This window comes from Etheostoma spectabile, chromosome 9 (assembly GCF_008692095.1).
Source record: "Etheostoma spectabile isolate EspeVRDwgs_2016 chromosome 9, UIUC_Espe_1.0, whole genome shotgun sequence".
Taxonomy (NCBI): Eukaryota; Metazoa; Chordata; class Actinopteri; order Perciformes; family Percidae; genus Etheostoma; species Etheostoma spectabile.
In genome coordinates, this window is record NC_045741.1 from 33,469,121 (window position 1) to 33,469,797 (window position 677).

A 677-nucleotide genomic window follows, 5' to 3' on the forward strand; every position below is an offset into this window, starting at 1 on the left:
ACACTAACATTAACGTTACTAAAGAGCAGCAAGGAGCCGGTGCTTGAGCTAGCGATGCTAACACTGATGAAGAGGAGCTACCCACCGCAGCAACTAGACCCTGTGATGAGCAGTCCCCCTAATCACGGTGTTATGACTGAAGATGATCCAGGACTCTGGCCAATCAGCTGTCAGACAGAGAGCGTGCAGAGGGGACCACAACAAGTCAGGGACAGAGGTTTTTTCCAAGAAATCAAGAGGGGAACAGATTTACAAGCAGTAACTATTACATGCAAATGAAGAATGCAGAAAAGATAAGCAGGTTTTGGCTCCTATACAATGAAAACAAAAGGATTGAAAACGGTGAGAACCAGGGTTGTAGAGGGCCCCGTGCCTGTGTTTGCCTTAGGCCTCAAAATGACTAAATCCGCCCCTGGATATAGAAACTAGTGCACGTGGAGAACTCGCCGTTCATTGTCTAAAATATTAACTAAATTCAAACATTGCGTCATTTCACCGTTTAATTAATGGATGTATAAAGAGAACCAGAGATTTTATCATTATGTCGTGCAACTAGCTATCGGCTAACGTTAGCTACCTAATAACAAGCTAGGCTAGCTAACGTTAGCCGGGCCCACTTCCGCCTTCTGATAATACACGTTTATTATGCCATACTACTACTACTACTACTACTACTA